This window comes from Notechis scutatus, chromosome 5, assembly GCF_049901735.1.
Source record: "Notechis scutatus isolate UNSWTSFEM ecotype Mainland chromosome 5, rNotScu1.2, whole genome shotgun sequence".
Lineage (NCBI taxonomy): Eukaryota > Metazoa > Chordata > Lepidosauria > Squamata > Elapidae > Notechis > Notechis scutatus.
Window position 1 is genome coordinate 44,243,673 of NC_142013.1, and position 19,186 is coordinate 44,262,858.

General features: G+C 36.7%; 1 protein-coding gene across 1 annotated transcript in view; it reads left to right on the forward strand.

Annotated features, from left to right (window-relative positions):
- The window catches only part of ROBO1 (roundabout guidance receptor 1), a 314,654-nt gene that overhangs the window by 53,568 nt on the left and 241,900 nt on the right, over window positions 1-19,186 (forward strand). The window lies entirely within an intron of this gene.

Here is a 19,186-nt window from a genome sequence, read left to right on the forward strand (position 1 = left end):
TAAACCAGGGTTATTAATCCTTACACAATGCTCTGTATTGGGAAATAAACAATTCTAAGTATCATTAAAGAATCTTACAGTTGTATCATTTCCTAGGGAATAGGTTCTAATGAATACAGTGATTTCATTCACCTACATCACCTATATTGCTAACACATGATTCCTTTAACTATAGTTTATTAAATAATACATAATTGAATAGATACCCAACATCCTAAGCCATAAACTAAAACTTGGCAATTACAGTGGACAGATTCAGCAACTCCAACTCCAAGTCATAATCAAGCAAATCATTTTATAGTGTCTATGGAGATTCTCAGTCATCCAGGTCTTGGTGTCCCAAAGGTGCTTTTTCAAGAGGCAACTGGACTTTCTGGTTTTTTCTTTGAAGACGTTTTGCTTCTCATTCAAGAATCTTCTCCAGCTCAGCCAAGAAGAAGCTTCTTAGATGAGAAGCGAAACGTCTTGAAAAAGCACCTTTGGGACATTTTATAGTGATTGCAATCTGTGAATTAATCTAAGATTGGATTCATGTATTCTTATTGTGACACTTAAGATCTCCTGAAATAAATGTTTCTGTATGAAATAATTGCAAGTTTGTTTCCGATGCAAGTTTGGCATATCAATTTGGACATCTACATAAAAGTTCGTTCTCTGTTGAAATTTAAACTGTACCCAAGAATGCCAAATTATAACGTGCACCTTCAAAATGATTAAAACCTAGGTTGTGTGCACTACACACAGATAAAGGTTTTTCCACCCCATAAATATATAATATCATATTTTGTTGTATTACACCAATACTTGAAGACTTTGCATCCAATGTTGCTGACAATATATTATTTTATCAGGATAAGATATAGCTCGCAGTGTGGCATATGATGATTATGTTCTGATCAAAGTTGTAAGATGATTAAGAAAAGGCTGGATATTTTCAGGGTGTTCTTTTTTGTCATGCAGAAGTGATAATTTAACTCTTTATTTCTATTCCTCTTTATTGGCTTGACATATGCCTCCATAAATTTCAATCTAAATTTTTTAGACTAAGTCTAGAGTTTAGAAATAACACCTATGTGGATTTTTCAGAAAATTCTGTTATGTATCCATTTTCCTTATCTTTATCCAAAGCAATTTCTAGGACATCCCTTCTTTCTGCTACCATGATCAAAAGAAAAGAGCTTAAAGCATTTAAATTAAGAGAAGGTATCTCTGTATACCTCAGGGATGAGGAAAATAGCTCTGAGGCACTTTCAAAGGGATAGGTCTCTCATTTGAAATATATAGACAAGAGCTTTTCATTTGTTTTTCAAGCTCTGGCTTGGAGCCAAGAGTGTCCTGGAGTGTTGCCTTGTGCCTTGCAGGCTAGTCTGACCTTGGAATAACAGATGCTGGAAGGTGTCAAATTCTGTTACTTTCTGTATGAAATTCAGAATAGCAGGTTTCTCTCACCCAACTTTTTTTTAATTTGAAAGGAAATGCAAATTTAAAATGAATGGACCTTCTATTAAATTGATGTATAAAACAGGAATCTCACTTTTGAAGTACAGTTTAGAACACGAAGGACTTAAAATGTTCCCAGTAGAATGACAACATCTGGAGCTAAATGCCAAAAGGATGTCAGTTATCACTGCATTTCCACTTGGAACCTACTATTTCATGTAATTCCATTGCACTATGCCATTCTATTCTGGACAGTCCATTATTCTCATCTGACATATCTACTTCATTTTAATCTGTCGCTCTATTTTCAATTGTTTATTTTTGTTTGTAAAACATTCTGTTTATAATGCAAACAAACTCTGGTTTAAGGGTGCCAATTACATTTTACTACATAAATAAAGACAGAGATGGATTTAATTGCATATAGTATGCCCATTATAGTTTAAGTTTACTAGATAAATAATTTAAAGTTAAGGTGGGAATTGGCTACCTGATCATCACAAATTATCATACCAGCCAGCTGGGTTTTCAAATATGTTATCAGATAATATCAGTGGCAGGAACAGCTGGAGGAAGTTGATCCATTTTGGTTGTTTAAGACAAAACTCATGCATGATGTTCCCATGCTGAAAAGACATGTTGGAGCAAAGGGATTAAATGCTTTCCAAGGCCATCAAGAGAATAGCAAAGAATTTTTAGATTTGGAAGAGTGGAAGGAAGCTATCTAGACTGTAATAGATGCTTTTCTTAAAGCACACAAATAAAATGACATTTTAAAAATATTATCTTAAAATAGATGTCTTTAGAATGATTAAATTCAAAATATTGAATGAGAAATATATTTTATTTTTTCAGGTACTTCAATGAGCATTCTTCAATGCTTCTGGCATTCTTCAATTAGCATATGTTATCTGACCTGAATGTAATATCAAATCGAGACATTGGTGGTGGTGATAATTAACTACTTACACATTATATGTGTATGGATGTATGTACACATGAATGTAAACTCAGGCTAGTGAGAAAGAGAAGGAAAATTCTCTTCCATTTTATTGTGAATGCTGAATGAACATCATTAACAACCCTCTTTTTTTTCCTTGCTATCATTTATTTATTTATTTTTAAAAAGGAGAATATATACATTCCACTAGGTGACACCATAATACTTTAAGTCAACATATAATAACATGGAAATTTTGGCATTGCTCATATGTGAAAACAGTGGGTTAATTTCTCTATTTCACTTGGTAGAAGGCCATAATACCTGAACTGTAAAAATAATATTTATATGACCAATAACTGAGTCAATTTTCCCACTAGTGACCTAAACATAGTATTAGCTCTATCACTGAACTGCAAAAGGCCGATCCTGTTACTGTAGTTTTGTCACAAGACTGGTAAATTACAAATATAAATTGTCCCCTTTCTTTCTTTATGGTGAATTCAACAGTTTGGTCAATCTTTAAGTTGACTGATTGCTAACCTTTAATAAAACCTACAATATTGTTAGTAAGGCCTTAAAATAGTATTAACCCTTCAGGTCTGTAGTTAGTTAGGACAGAACATTTTCAGAGATATACAAATACTCCAAGCCTTCTAATCTTTCAAATTGATGTTCTTCCGTCTACTTTTTGTGAACATGGGCTCCTCTGAATAGGTTTCTGAAAATAAAATAATTTACTTTTACAAAGGGGGCAGTCTATAAAAAAATTATAAATCTTTGTAGATAGCATGTTCAATTGTGAAAACTGTTTTAAATAAGTTACATGAAATTATTGCATTAGGGAAAAAGTCTGCTAGAACTGCCTAAAATTGAGTGTATTTGAGAAACAATCCACAAATCATTACAAAGAATTTTCTGAAAAGTGCAGCCACGGTACAGCATTTCTTATGCAACAATGATCTGCATGGAAGTATTTTTTAAAAATCCTTTTTTCCTACCTCATCACAAATGTCATTGTCTAAGGTGCACAGAAGAAAATTTTTCATAAGTCTGAAAGATTTTAAGCAAAAGGCCTTGAGCTTATTTAGCTAGAAGTGTACTCTTACAACCACACGAGATATATTTGGAGAAAAAGAAGCAAAGCATTTAAAGAAAATACCATATTGAAAAATGGGATGTATCTATTAAGGTTTGAGTTTCTCTGGCAGCCAGTTGGAATGGCTTGAAAACTAGGCAGGGAGAGCAGATTCCAAACATCCAATGTGTAGAAGGAGACCTAAGAATATTTTGGAGATAAAAGACTTCTGCAACAGGGTCAGTATCAAAATGAAAGAATAGAAAGATTGTTAGCTGCCTACAGGAAACATTTGGAAGCAATTGTTTGCAATTTCTTTTGCAAAAATAGGCATTATAAAACAGTGGCTGGAAGAGTGGCAAACTGCTATACCGGCCTTGTTAATTATTCTCTTATTCTGGATCTATAGAAAACATAAATAATAAGGATGGATTCAAAGTTTTGTTTAACTTTGTACCATTTAAAGGTTGTATCAGCCTCTATTTACTTACAGATTCACTAAAACATATCGTTTGACCAGATGTCTTTAAGCTTTTACATGTAAATACTTTGATCATAATTTCCAAGAAACTTGTCTTAAATGTGCAGTGTGTCATATTTTAAACTTGTAGTTCAATGTTTGTACAATTCAATCTCTACAGAATCTTGGGACTCTATTTACTAGTCATGTCTGCAACAATTTAATTTCTACTAGATCTTGAGACCCTACAATATAGACTCTGTAGTGGGGAGCATAGAAAAATATGTATATAGCAGCAGAGTGTTTTATTTTTGGTTGAAATGTATTCCATCTACAATTTTAATAAAGTGGTGTATGGAATAACTTCAATATTGTGGTACATTCTAAGTGTAGAAATGATAGTGTTTCTGTAACCTATTTGAGTTTATACCCAAAACCAATTTGTATTAAGTCACTGAGTTGATGTTCCAGAAAATGAAACATCCTATCATATTTGTTTACTGAGCACAAGTATATCGATGTTGGCAACAGTACATTAGATAGCTATGCAGATGTATCAGCAAGGAAAATTAAACTTAAAATGGAAGAGACAGAAATTAAATACTTTATGAGAACATGTGCAAAGTTAATTATGATGCTTTTTTTGTGGGGGGGCGGAGGTAATTGCACATAACCAGAATTAGAATTCGATATCACATCAGACAGAAGTAGCAGTTGTCCCCCTTTTCTGTACTTAGAATCTAACCTATAAAGTGCCTGCTTTGTATTTGTATGGGGAACTTCCAGGGAAATCCTTGGCAGGGTCTAGACTAGGAAAAGGGGGGGGGGGAATACCGGAAAGGGAAAATACCACATCTTTATTGATAGTTCCTTTTATTTATTTATAGTACCTACAACCTATCTTAATTCTAAAGGACCCTGGAGGTATACAATAATGCAAATAAAATAAAGAATGAAATAACAATAAAACCATAATCAAATTTTGGCCAAGAAAAACTTCATAGATGTGTTTATAAAGTCACTTGGAGTCCAGCCCAAAGAACAATTTACTTTGTATACACTTCAAAAAAATTATAACCATGCATAAAAGCCGCATACAGAAAGACCTGCTAAGTGTTCTATTATAAGAATGTGTGTATTTTCCCAACATATAGTTAGCACTAACTTTTTAATTTTAAGAACTACATTTATGTATAATCAGTTTTTTAAAAAGTCAAAAAGTTATGTTCGAAAGTAAAGAATTACATTGATTATAAAATGAATAGTTCAATAAAATCAGACTGTAAATTCATGATCTTCATAATTTCTACTATGGGTTATAGAAGCCATGAAAGTAATGTGGTGATTGTATTATTAAAACATTCAGCAAGCTTAGATTTATAGTAGTAAAGGGGAAGTCCATGACCCTGTTGGCCAGTGAAGACCACACATCCTGTTTGTTGTGTGCTGTATAAGGCACAGAATGCCCACTGAGAAGGTAAAAGGCAATCTTGTTTACTTGAAAAAGGTATTAGCACATTAGCAACCTACCCCCCACCTTTGTAGCCAGCCTATATTTTTTCCCTTTGATTTTATTTAGTCAACAAGCTTTGAGTCAGGGGTCGACTTCTTCTTTTCCAGGAACTGAACCCCAACTTTGCAGTTTTAGACCCATTAATAAACAATTTATATCTTATCTTTTTAAGCATTTTGCTAAGCATTAAAGCATATCTAAAGTCATTTTGTTAGGCCAAGCTGTTTCTTATTTAATTTTCTCCTTCAAGAGATAATAAATAGAAAACTTCATTCTCAGTTATTGCAATCTATGATTGCATAGAAATACGGGGTACTGGGTGTTTCCTTCATCAGATTGATAGGATACCTGAGTTCACAGGTATTGGTATCTAACCAACAATGATTGGGACCAGGAACTCTGTCATTCAGCAACATAGGTATAAGGTGAGATATCATGTGGCTGTACAAACTTAAAATAGCAGTTCAGGCAGTTCCAGTTGCCATTATTAGGTGAATCCTGTGCAGCCAAGGTTTTCTGCACATATCACTTTTACAATTCCTTTTGACTTCCCCATTGACTTTGCTTGTCGGGAACCAGCAATGAAGGTTGCAAATGACAATCATTAGGATACTGCATTGTTGTAACTGAGAGCCAATTGCCAACCACCTGTCAGGCATGAACAATCAGATCCACAAATAAAGCTTTCAATTGACTTTTTCATTGTTTAAGTCTATACACAGTATTGAACCTGCATAAAACTAGATAGGGTCAATGACATACAAGGGAGGGGAGTTGGATTTTGTCCTCTTGTGACTACATAGAGATTCTAAACTAATTCTCCACTTAACTCCTCTTGACTTTGTCAATTTCTCTCTGACAATGCCCCCTCCTCAAAACAGCCCTCTCATTCTTCCATGGCATCTTCATCTTCTGAGTTCACATAGGAACTTGAGTGTGGAAGTGAAGCCATTTGAAAGCAGTTCTTCTTTCCTGAGTCTGAATCAAGTGGCTCTGGCTGGCTGGTGGCACTGGCTGGAGCAAGTGGTACTGGCTGCAAAACATTAACACAATTAGCAAGTTTCTCTCTACTTTCCCTCAGGAAGCAAAAGGAAAACTGGATGGTTGGGCATCATCAATTGTCCCATATCCATCAAAAGGTGCTCTCTCTGTTAATCCCTTCACATACATTCTTGGGATAATGCAGGGCAGGGAGCTGGTAGGTCATGGCTTATCAGGGAAATCTTGATGGATCTGCTGCATTAAACTGGGGGCATAGACAGAACTGGCATTTTCCCAGGAATGTTTGAAGTAGTGGTGGGATTCAATTTTTTTTACTACCGGTTCTGTGGGCGTGGCTTATTTGATGAGCATGGCTTGGTGGTCATGTGACTGGGTGGGCGTGTCTTGGTCATCATGTGACTGAGTGGAAGTGGCCAACTTGACATCACTCATCTCAAGTAGTGCCTGGCCTGGCCTGGCCTCACCTCAAAGAGATACAATTTCCTTCTCTATTTATTTACTACTACTGAACATCCAAAATACACTATTTAATCCTATGTATATATGCCATATGTGTACATACATATTACATAGTATAGTGTGTGTATAGGCACACAAAAAGATACGTTACTATATATATTGTATGTGTATGTACACACATTCACACACACACAGCTCTTCTAAAACTATACATTCAACCTCACTGTGTTTGGAAAAACACACCATAGTCCACTTTCTGCCACATATTTAACTATAACTTCTGTACATTAGAACATTGTACATGCCTTCAGATTTACTTCCTTAGCCTGCACATGACTGTTAGACCCAGGAGATGTCATGGATTGAGTAAAATGTGGTGAAACTCACTTAACAACACTCTTGCTTAGTAACCAAATTTTTGGGCTCAATTGTGGTCATAAGTGAAGGACTATCTCTGCTTTCCTCTGCATGGCGGGACTTGTTTTAGTAAACTCCTCTCTACTTAATGCTATATGTTTTACTACATTTCATTATTTATTAATATACCCTTTAGCACAAAAATAATCCAAATTCCAGATGATATAAGGTCTCCTGCTGGAGCAGAGGGTTGGACTAGATGGCCTCCAAGGTTCCTTCTAACTCTGCTGTTCTATGATTCTGTAAGGATCTCCTGCTGGAGCAGGGACTTGGACTAGAACAGGGGTATTCAAGCTTGACAGCTTTAAGACTTGTGGACTCAGCTCCCAGAATTGCTCCTCCAGTCATGTTAGCTCAGGAATTCTGGGAGTTGAAGTCCACAAATCTTAAACTTGCCAAGTTTGAAGACCCTTGGACTAGATGACCACCGAGATCCCTTCCAGCCCTAGATTGCTGTGCTGTTTCAAAGAGTATTCTGAAGCCAGGGTTTGTGTCCTTCCTCTCTTTTTTTCTCTCCCTCCCTCTCTCCCTCCCTCCCTCCCTCCTTCCATGTATCTATCTATCCATCCATTCATCCATATATCTCATTCACTTTCTCTTCCCTCCTTGTCTATCCCTTTTCTTCCTTTCTCTCTCTCTTTCTTTCTTTCCCCTTCCTCTTTCTTTTCTTTCTTTTCTCTTCTCTCCACTCTCTGTCTCTCTTTCCCTCTCTCTTTCTCTATCTCTTTCCCTCCCCCTCTCTCTTTCCCTCTCTTTCTATCCCTTCCCTTCCTCCTTCCCTCTTTCCTTCTAAAGCTAGGAGAGGAGATCCACCTGAAACACACACAGGCTTTCAAGTGCCCACCTGAAACAAACACACACACACACACACAGACATACATGCTTCTAAGTGCCCAGCAGCATTGCTCATTATGAGGGTTCTTCCTGGCCAGTCTCTGGGCAGGCAAGGCTTCTGGGTCCAACAAAGGGGTGGCAAGCAGGACTTCCTCCCCTCCCACTTTTGGGGAAAGTTAAGGGCTGGGAAAATAAACTAGGAGAGGAGACCCACCTGAAACACAAACACACACACACACACACACACACTTAGCACCCAGCAGCATCGCTCGTTACAAGAGTTCTTCCTAGCCAGTTTCCGGTCCCATGTTGCCTGAAAAAGTGGGCAGGCAAGGCTTCCGGGTCCAACAAAGGGGCGGCGGGTGGGATTTCCTCCCCTCCCACTTTTGGGGCTGGGAAATGAAATTCAAATGAGGCGTGTGCTGTAGCCTCGCCCCCCCCCCCAACCAGGCAGCTCCGGGCTAGGCAGCTTTCCCAACTGCCTGAAACCTTATGTACTTTCTTCCCACACTGATAAAAAACACATGGCGGGTAGGCTATAGGCTTCGTGCAGCGGCTTTGCTGCACTTCTTCAATGTGCTGTCGCTGCATTCTAGTCGCCGGCACTCAGGTCCACCCCATTGAGCCCGCTGCACCGAAGGGACTTGCCCAAGCAAGTCGAGCGCAGTGGTGTCACACTCTGAAAGAGGCGACTGGAAGCAACTTTTTTTCAGTCTCCAGCTGCCTTTTTTTCAGCGCAACCGGCTGGCTATTCCCCTCCTTCTCTGCCTGTTTGTTCTATATGGCTGAGAAGGAGAAGGAGAGTAGTCGGCCAGTTGGGGGAGGCTTCTTGCGCTACGAAAGAGGTGGCTGGACATATGGCCACCTACTGGCTGGCTGGGCTGGGCTGGGCTGGAAGAGGCGCGTCTGCCGGGAGAAGGAAGAAAGCTTGCTTCGGGAGGGCAGGCAGGTGTGTGGACGTCCCTGGGCCACTGCACATGCGCACTGCATGTGTAGCAGCTGCACACGCAGTGCGCATGTGCAGCAGCTGTGGGACATCCGCCTGAGCTACGCCACAGCCACTATGTGGTAGGGAAAGCTAGGAGAGCGACCAGGGCAAGTGAGCAACCAGGTGACCGGGTGACCGGGTTGGGGGCATGGCCAGCCAGGGGTCGCCACTGGTTCGACAACCCACACCAAATCACCAGTACCGGTTTGCCCAAGCCGGTGCGAACCGGTTGAATACCACCTCTGGTTTGGAGTCCTGGTAATCCAGCCAGTGAATCAAATACTACATGCCTTTATCCCTTTGCTTAGAGTCCAAACTCTCTTTTATTTAGTCCCTTTGCACAATCATTGGTGGCGATGGTGCATGCTCCAAGCACAGGTTGCTAGAAGCTAATCATTAATTAGTAAGGAACATTGAAAAACTGAGTGGACTTTCATGGAAGGTGGCAATTGTAAATGAAAGGCCACAGGATTAATCTACTGGAGCATCTTAAAAGGCCCTACAAAGCTCATATTAAGTTTCTTAGAGGGCCGAGTAGAGACCAGGAATTTGGTAGAAATACAGACTTTGTCCTCTTCAGCTACTGATGGCACTTCTTGTAGGACAGCTTGCTGCATCTGCTGTTTTAATAGGGCTTGGGCAGCCAGTGCTCTTGCAAAATATCCACTGCCTCAGGGATGGAGGTCTCCTCCCTTGAAGCCGTCAGTACGACCTTTGGGTGTTTGCCATACAAAGCTTGAAAGGGAATTATAGCAATTAATCTGTGGGGAGCATTATTATAGGTAATTTCTGCTAGGGGAAGTTATGAGGGCCAGTTATTTTGGCTGTAGATGTAGTAGCATCTTAAGTACTGCTGCAGCATCTGGCTGGTTTTCTCAGCCTTACCATTCATGGCAGGGTAATGGGTTGAGGACAAATTAACCTGGACATTCAAAAGTTGAAACAGTGACTTCCAAAACCTGGATGTAAATTGATTCCCCTGTCTTATAAAAGTCTGGGTGTCCTGCCTCTGTAGTGAAAGACATGGTCCAAAAAAAGTTACGCTATTTCTTTGACTGTGGGCAAAGCCTTGCAAGAGATGAAATGAGTTATTTTGGTAAAAAAAAGTTTCATTACAACTAATGTGGATGTAGAGCCATGGACTGGAGGTAAATCAGTAATAAAACCATAGGACCATACACCAAGGATGGGGTGGAGCTTAGAGTGATCATAAGAGCCCTAGTGTCTTTTGATGATGGAATTTAGCTCTTCTGTAGGTATGGCAAGATGCAATGTAGCCATGACATCCATCGCCATTTTAGACCCCCCAAAAGTGTCTTAATGTTCTGTGTAGCATATTGAACACTTTCCCATACTTTGCTGTCTTGTGATCATGGCATGCTAATTCTTGGAGCCCGGTACATATGTAATGTATAAATCGATGCTAAATCTCTGCGCCTCTATCTTCTTTCAGGGACTTCTGTTCTTTTTGCCACTACTATTTACACTGGTTCTCTCCCACTACTTTGTCCCTGCTGGCATAAATGGGGAAAAAGCTAAATAGCAAGACTTTGATGTCAGCCTTCTCTGCTTCAAATCTCTTCCAGGTGTGCACACAAAGTTGATAGATTTGGTCCAAATTCTGTGGAAATCCTTGTTTTATGAGTTCGGTACAGATTTGACCATTCAGTCCTAAACTGAGCAATTAGGCTACCTCCTTTCCATGTAGTCTGTAGCGATTAATTTGAGTTATGTATAATTTGAGTTATATATGCTATGTATACTCTAACCCTGTTTAAGATGATGGATCCAGAGGATGGCTATCCACTACTCTTATAGAATATCCAAAGTGACTTCTGAAGTTGACCATAAATTTCTGATAATTATCCATAATTGTGTAATTGTTTTCAATGATTGGAAATGCCAATCACTGAAGCTGTTAGCAGACTCAATACAAATAACATCTGTGAGCAGTCAATTGGGAATTTTGCTGCACAATTTCTGTAAACAGCACACTGCACTATGAAGTTTTTCACTATTTCTTATTCTCCTCCGAATCTTTTTGGTAAACTTGCATGGCTTCTCTGTACCAATGGTTGCACAACTGGAGCTGTGGATGATGCCAGAACAGTTGGGGCTACTCGCTATGCCAGATTCTGTATCTGTTGCACTAGTTAAATAGCACACTTCATTCTCTATTCTCTACTCCATCCTGATACCACAGTACAGTGTTCACTACTCTTTGGTCATCATTGCTCCTGATTGGGAATCAGTTGCTATCTAAGTAGTTTTTTAAGTTCTCCAGAAAAAAAGTTTGAAAAGATTAATGTTACATGCAAACAATCAGATCCACATGTAAAGGTTCTAATACTCCTTTATTGCTCAATTCTATACACAGGAATCTTCTCAAACAAACATTTTGCACATGTGTAAAACTAGACAAGGTTCAACAGCATTCATTGGGGAATTAGACTTTGTGTTCTTTGACAACGTAGAGACTCTGAACTAATTTCTTGCTTGATTCCTCCTCCTGGCTCTGCCTGTCTCAGACACCACTTGAATCACACTCATGTGACTGCAGGGATGCTGTAGCAACTCTAAACATTTTATTTATTTATTTATTTTTCAAGCATGTATGAGAAAAAAATAAATATAAGTATGAACATAACATATAAACATATAAGTATAAATAGGTATAAGTATATACATAACAAATGCGTACGAATAAATAGATAAATGGGAACAGTAGGACAGGGATGGCAGGCACGCTGGTGCACTTATGCACGCCCCCTTATATGATATTATATGATATGATAATATAAATAATGAGGACCCCCTCCCTTGTTTAGTGCTGATGTAATTTCAAATCATTGCTAACTAATTAAGCAAGGACTATCTGGATTATTGAATTACAGCCCATTGAAGTTATAAGTTATTAATTCAGCAGTATTTGAGAACTACATCTGCCTTTAAAACTGTTTTGGGAAAATGTGTTTGCATGATTAAAGACAATATGGAAGGAAGTTATGTATTTTGTCCCTATCCCAATTGGTATTGTTGTCTTCTGATTCTGTCCAGCAGAATTTTAACAGGAACAATTTTTTTAAGTCACCACTATGCCAAACATAAATGAAAAGAAAACAAAGAAACTATAAGAGTGGACATTGTAATATAATATAATGGCTCCTGTTTGAATCCTCTTTCTTTTTTCTGTAGATTTTTTGTGTACTCCATCTTCTGGCTCTTTCTTCTGCCATAGTTCTAGCCAGAATTCCACCCATGGCAGTCTGTGGTGGATATAAGCAATCCTTGGGAGAAGTAAAAGAGGATGAGGGTAAAATGGCAAGATATCAGAGTGTCTTGCTTGCAGCAAGCATGGAAATAAGGTAGAAATTCCAGTCAATAGGAAAACGCCCACTATGTAATTTCATAATCTTCAGCTATCTGTTAATCTCCAGCTAATCTTCAGGATATGTTTTCAGGTTGATAAGGATTCAGAAAATTGGTTTGTAAATAACATAGAAGTTCATTCCTAAAAAGACATGCCCACGCACTTGTTCATTGCAAAGCCATTAGAAAGAATTCCAAAGTCTCTAACCTAATATTTTAGGAAATGATTTATGCCTGAAAAAAGGATGACTTTTGGACTAAGTCAGCTTCCCAAGAACCTAACATTAAGCTGCATAAAAGTCTCATAGGGACAAAGGTAGATTGTATGTTCCAAATGGAAGGAACCATAGTTTGGACTTCAAAGAGTTATGAATGAAACTTATGAATATTTCAGTCATACAACTAAATATAATTTTATAAATCCCATGCAGAAATGCTATGTTTATGTATATCGAGGGAGCCAAATTGATATAGTGGTTAAGGCATTCAGGCTAGAAAGTGGAAGAATGTGATTTCTAGTCTGCCTTAGGCACAAAGGGCCTTGGGCCAGTCACTTTCTTCTCAGCCCTAAGAAGGCGGCAATGGAAAACCAATTTTCAGAAACCTTGCCAAGAAAACTACAGAGATCTGTTTAGGCAGTCTCTTAGAATCAAACATGATTGAATGGAAGAAGAAAAATATATATACTAAAATGTATACCTAGTGCCAAGTATATAAATAATACAACCATACATTTCTTAATTACAGGATTTTTAAACCATCTTAAGTCCAAATCCTTTTTGATTTTATGGAAAATATATTCCTTTTTTCATTGGACTGATGTTATACCTTTCCTTTAAGAGTAAAATTAAGTGCCTTCCCCCCATTAAAGTTATTTGTGAAGAGTATCTATTTGTAAGATGTTTTTCCGAACAAAGGTAGCCTAATTTGTTAACAGTTAACTGAACACTTTAAAAAGGGCAGTTCAAAAACCTACAAACTCTAAGGCCTACCAAGATTATTTAAAGTTATGGCTAATTTTGAAAAAGGTTTGTTTTGTGAAGGTTTATACACAGCACCACTTCTCCTATACCACACTGTAACATGTTTTGCTTGGCTGTCTATTTTTCTTGGCCCTATCACCTTCCCAAGTGTAGTTCTAATTTACTACTGCTGCCAGTCAGAGCTTAAATTACATGAGAACTGGAGCATGCATAGCTCCTTTACTTTGTTACTGCTTTCTTATCTACTGGTTTTAAAAAGCATGATTTGGTTGAACTCATGAGAAATGAAGGTCACAGGGTGAAACTTATGGTTTTAATTATGATCACCGAAGCATTTCTCTGTAATTTTCTCTATAATTTAAGCATTGTTGTAGTATTCTACTAACCTCATTCTCCTCTACTTACTCACCCACCTCTTGGTCCAAGTCATTTCCATATTGTAACTAAACTATCCTATTTGGAGGAAACCTTTAGTCATTAGGGTCTTCTGCTGTCAGGTATAATTGAACTAAATTGCACTAAAATAATATTTTAATAACATGTTGCCCAATCCATCCTTTTTTCTAAAGAACCTAGTTTTGAATTTGTTGGGTCACTATGTTCTACTTTGATTACTCATAGTTGTGCCTATGTAACATTTAATGGTTGGATCAGGAAGTACAAAGGGATCTGTTGATACCAATTTTAGAAAACAGAAAGGATACAAAAGAAAATGGAAGGTATATTTGTAAGAAAATTACTTAAAATGACAAGAAAGAAGTCATCTTTTCTTTCTTTAAATACTTACTCTTTGGATTCTAGCAGCATTAATATACCTTTGTTAGTGAACAGATTTAATGCAGTTCAAAAATAGAAACTGATACCAATGAAAGGTTTTGTAATTCTGGTTTATGGAAAGAATCACTTTTTTTCACGTTGAAAATCCTAATCCTGCCATTAGTGAAAATGGATAAAATAACTGTATTTTGGCTGGAAATGCACACCATGAGGCTGGATCATGAGAAAATAAACCTGTATTTGATTATAATATTTCACTACTGTCTATTAAATAGAGTGCTAAATGATAAGTGTGAGAAACTAATGTCTGGACTAGCCCATAAAAGAATTGGTCCTCTTCAGCTGTAAAATATTACAGTGGAATCTAGTAATTAAGTGAAGGGTATGATGAAAGACTTAAGCAGTCATGATGTGTACTCTGCAAGGTAGAGCAATTCTAGCATTGTTATACTGACTGCCTCAGGATGAGTCAGAAACCAGGTATGTGTAGCTGGATGCATGAATTGTTGTTAATGGTTTTACACTTTAGTCATCTTCCACATGGGTGGTAAATTCAAGAGGTATACAGTTTCAGTCCTTTGAATCAGATAACGTTGGATTTCATTTAAAAAATTGGTATTTTTAAAAATAAATAAATTTTATATCTAGTATATTTAATATTGAGATGTTAAAGAATGTAACCAGATTTGATCAAGTAAAATTTAACCTGAACATTTTTAAGGTGTTGATTGAATAATATCCAAGACTAAGTTAATTTAATTTATTTTCCATTAAAATCAAACTTAATATGTGTGGGTGTTTTTCTTTCCAATTTTATAATTTATATAATTAAATTGTAAACCTTTTTATGGTTCTGTAAATACTTATAAAGAACCATAATAAGGTCATTTTTAAATATTTAACAAAACCTACACAATGTTCAATAGCTTATTTCAGGGTAAATATCCAAAGGTTTGCATCTTTTAAGTAAACCAAATTATGTTTAGTTTATTACCATACAAACTATCTGAAAATAAAGCCTAACTTTAGTACAAACAAATTATACTTTTACATACATTCTACAATTGAAAAATAAATATCCCACAAACACAATGGCCATTGGAAATAATCACAGTAGAAAATATCTGATTTCTGAGATAAAATACAGAGCAGTGTTTCATGCATTGTTAAATTATGAATTATGGTTTTAAAATTATAGTATTTTGCTTCATATAACATGTTAATCTACAACTTCATTAAACGTATAATGTAATTTTCAATTTTTTCTGGATGTTACGATGTATTTTTTTTAGTACTCTTGAACCTTTTTGTAACCACATATGGTAAAATAGTCTCTTTTTTTGTGTGGTAGTTCCTATTGTGTATGATTTGTTGTTGTGATTTGTTCTTCTTGGCAATCATTGACAGACCATCTATAAACCATCTGTAGAACCTTTTATAACAATTTTCTCTCAATTGCAGCTTGGTGTAAATTGTATTGTAGACATAGTTCTCCCCCCATTGTTCTACTGTTATAACTTCTTTGTTTAATTTTGTTAAACAATTTTTAATTTGTTCTATCTCCATGTCATATCTGAGTAACAATTTGCAAATGCCTCCTAATAAATGATTCTGTTTCACATCCTGTCATCTTCCTCAGCTGTCTCTCTCTTTTATTTTCCAGTTATTTTCAAGTAAACCATGGAAGATTCTTTCATTAAGTAATTATTTTTGTGTTTTTAGTCCATTTCTTGATTCCAGGTATATCATGTTTGAAATCTGAAATCAGATTTCTTTCTTATTGTAATTGCTTCTAAAATAAAAGATATTTTATTTGTCTGTGATGCTATGATAAGTGAAAACCATTCAATAATCGGGCAACCAAACTTGGGTTCTGGATTACCACCAGTGTCTGCCTATATTTCTGCAGTCCTCGTATCGTATCATAATTATTGGATTTCTTATCAGGCTTTGGTCTTGGAATAATCAAAGAGTTATTGTCTTTACTATCCAAATACAGGAAAATATATATAAGAATGCAATGGAAGAGAATAAAATCCTACAACTTAACATACTTATCTGTGAATAATTTTCACTGAATACAGTTAATTTTTAATTCTGAAGAAATTAGTCTGTATTGGAATGCTAAAAACAATTTTGCTTCAGTGGACTATGACTGAAATTGATTCACTTAAGAGTCAAAATTATTCAACATAATGAAAGTATAGATTTGGCTCAAAGTCCCTGAATAGTTGAAAAAACATAGAGAAATCAGCCTAAAGTTTATGATGATATAAATATATCAATGTTGTAACCTTTTAGTGTTATGTGAATAATGCATTTGTCAAAGAGAGCTTTACCTTAATTTTTGAAGTAAACTTATTCATGCTTGAAATTTGGACTGGAGACTGTCCTAACCTGCTAGAAGAAACACCTATAATTTTTATTCAATTTAGTTATGATTTGTCTTTAGCTTGCACAATTTTATATTATTCTGTTGCAACAACTTGGCTTCTAGGCTAGATAGCTATTTTCTCTGAAGTCTCATATATTTCTGCAGAATTTATTAACAATTGCGGAATAATATAGCATACCTATTATGTGCAAACTAAGCCTTAAAGGCTAATATATCTACAGTTATTAAAATAGCATGTAATTATATGTTTATATGTTAAATAAACAAACAAATAAATAAATAAATAAGTACTGGAGCAACCTGTGCCACCTGCTGCACTCCAGATTGGCCAAATCCATTCTTACATAGCTTAATTAATGCCTTCTAGGTTTCTTTTATCTTTCCAGACATTTAATTTTTTTCCGGATTATTTTTTAATTAAAATCAATGAATAAAATAAAAGGCAGCATCCTGCAAAGCAAAATAAAAATCTTACTCATCATATTTATTTTCAGGAATACCATTAAACATTTCTACTATTTAGATTTAGACATAGAACATGAAAATTATTGATGCTGTCAGCTCAACTTATTTTTTAAAAGAATGCCTATCCATAGCAAAAGAGCACAAACACAGCCATAGAAAGATCAGCTAGAATAGTAGAGGGTATTTGGTAAGCTAGAAGAAGCAAGAGAAAAGTTTGCCTTCTGGTAAATTACAACACCTGGCTATATCTATAGTGTGGTAACCATTTTAGAAATTGGAAGTAACTCTAGAAATCATTTAGCATAGGTGCCATTTTGCCTTCTCCAAATTTTTAATGTGCTCAGTAGCATGTGAAACTTGATGACATAACTCTATAGTTCAAGAAATGGCTGAAAATTCAGGGAGTCATAGTTTTCCCAATTGGACAGCATTAGAACGAAGGATCCAACCTAGTAGTCACTAGGGTTTGGATTTTCCCAGTTTTTGTACAATATTATAAAAGTGTCGTTTGTAAAATATGAACCTCTATGCAAAATGTTCACCTCTGTTTCATGACAAGCATTGCAACTTTATTTTTTTCCAGCCAAAGTTTAATATGAGCCAGAAAGGAAACATACTATATTGTATCATACCTACTTACCCACCAACTTTTCTAACCTCTTCTATATTTTCTGATGTGTGGAAACTGTTCCATGCTTCCCAGCTAATAGAGACACTGAAAATTTAATTTTGTCATAAATTCTGTGGGAAGTTGTGGCTATAAGAAGTACAATATGTGGACTTACAATCAGGTAATGAAAGTAATAAAGTGATTTTCTAACTTGATAGAAAATTATCCAATCTAATTATAAATTGAATTTAAAGTTGGATGCTAACCCATCATCATTTATATATCAGTCAATATGTATGTAATTAAACCATAATTCATTAATGTTCATCCTATAGTGATGCTTTAAAAGAGGCGCAGATTAAAACAATGCTCTTTTTTGAGGGGGGGGGGGGGGGGCCCCTGAGTACGGTCTCGCCCCTAGAAAAGAATAAAGCAATTCTGTCTTTTGGAGAAGGTAGGAACACTAGCCTTCGTTACTGTTTATCTGCAGTCATATTTAGACTATGCTTGAAGAATTGGAAATCACTAGTGAGGAAATTGCCACCAGCAAAAGAATAGTATCTCTTCTTTTATGGTTATGATTTTGCTAGCGTGACATCTTTCTGTATAATTGATCATTTTTAACAGCAATATTATACATATTGACTTGAATGTCAACATCCAATAACTTATCAAGATTCCATGGTAATTTCTGAATAAATGTTTCTATGATTGAATAAATGTTTCTATGACTGTTGGGGGCGGAATATAAAACTTTTTAGGTTTCATAACAACAGATCTTGCCTTTATTTCTGAGTGTTTTGTTATTTTTAAGAGATTTCTGTCTGGTTGTGTTGCTCTCTATGAGGTGGGGGGTGTTCAAATTCAGCTTTGAAAATAATTAAAGAGTTACAACTTTTACCCGGACGGATTTTTTGAACTCCTTAACTGGGATGTTCCATTTACAGTACAGCACTGGGGAAATGATAGTACAAAAAAATGGTTTCTTCCGAGCCAGTCGAGGTATCCCCAAACGTGTAGCCCTTTGTTATCCAATTACAGAAAAAGGAAGTTTTTAACCCTTCGTCTTCCAATTAGGTGGGCACGTCGTAATAAACGGAAAGGGAGAAATACTGCACCATTCAAAGTGTGTTTGAAACGTATTTCGGGACAATTCGGGAAGTAGGGGGCCTTTAAGGTGTCCCGAAGCAGTCTCAGACCTGCAAGCAGCAAGGCAGGAGGAGCCGCTGGGCGCTTCGCCGAATGCATGCCTTACGATGCCTGAAACTTCAAGCGTAGAAAGGTTTCCACCAGGCCCCTCAGAGTGGCGGTGTGGAACTACATTCTTTCTCTGCCAGGGGCTGGCTTGAAAACGAGGAGGAGGAGGAGGAGGAGGAGGAGGGAAAGGCGGCGGCTCTTGGAAGTTTTGTCTGGGCTGTCTCTCTCTTTTGTGTCCATCTTCGTTTGAGTAACAAGA